Raw genomic sequence first — 1,130 nt, forward strand, 5'->3', positions numbered from 1 at the left:
TTCTTCTTCTTCTTCTTCTTCTTCTTCTTCTTCTTCTTCTTCTTCTTCTTCTTTGTTTCCCTTTAGTTTTAGTCAGGTTTTACGGCGCTCGCAACTGCATAAGGTCATATGAGCGCCAAGAGGTGGGTGTCAACAGAGAAGTCTTCACAGGGAATCAGACTTACTCTGTTCACCTCTCTAGCTTCAACAGCACAAAGTCTGCTTCGACTATCAAGGCACCCGGGAAATAGCAGGTCACAAGAGAGTGACAAACATACAAAAGAAGGTGCCGCCATCACTAATGTGTTTATAAGGTTCTCCAAAAACAAGGCCCATAATTATCCGACAGGACTGAGTAAAATAGGTGCCAAGTCTTACCGAGGTCCACATTTCTCCAAAAACTACCACAACGCGGTGGAATCATGCGCTCGTCAAGTTTTGGGAATATGGAGTTGTTGGTAGCATTAGAAATAATAATGGTATGAGTTTAACGCCCCTATCAACACTATTAGTTTATTTAAGAGGTGGGACCTCCTAGTTTAGCATCCGTCTACGATAGGATCGAGCCAAGTTCGTGTAAAGTGCCTTTCCCAAGGACACAACGTCGGACCGAGCTGAGGCTCGAACCCCCGAGCCCGCGATCTCACGATTTGGTAGCTTTGAAAAGTTTATGAACTTGCCTCGAAAAATAGTTTCAGACGGAAAGATGGCAAGAAAATGTCCTCCGAATTTGTGTAACTTCTACAGTTTGAGAGCTTTCGAAAACAAAAAATGTACATATTATATTTTGTGCCTTTAGTCAACGTTTTTTTTTTTCCAGTAAAATTCCCATGGGAATGTTCTCTTAGATTTACATAAAAGGTGGAAGAGCCCAAAATACAAAAATCCTATGAAAATGGTCAAACTGGAGGAAAATAGCCGTTTTCTTGGATTTCATTATTTTTGCGAGCGCCTGATTTCCCCATAATGTCTGACATTTGGAACATTCCAACAGGGGGCATAGACTTCGGAGTCCAGGAGACATCGGGGGAGTAACTGAGGGGAGTAACTGAGGGGAGTAACTGAGGGGAGTAACTGAGGGGATAACTGCAGGGAGTAACTGAGGGGAGTAACTGAGGGGAGTAACTGAGGGGAGTAACTGAGGGGAGTAA

The sequence above is a fragment of the Aplysia californica genome, unplaced genomic scaffold (assembly GCF_000002075.1).
Source record: "Aplysia californica isolate F4 #8 unplaced genomic scaffold, AplCal3.0 scaffold01727, whole genome shotgun sequence".
Classification (NCBI taxonomy): Eukaryota; Metazoa; Mollusca; class Gastropoda; order Aplysiida; family Aplysiidae; genus Aplysia; species Aplysia californica.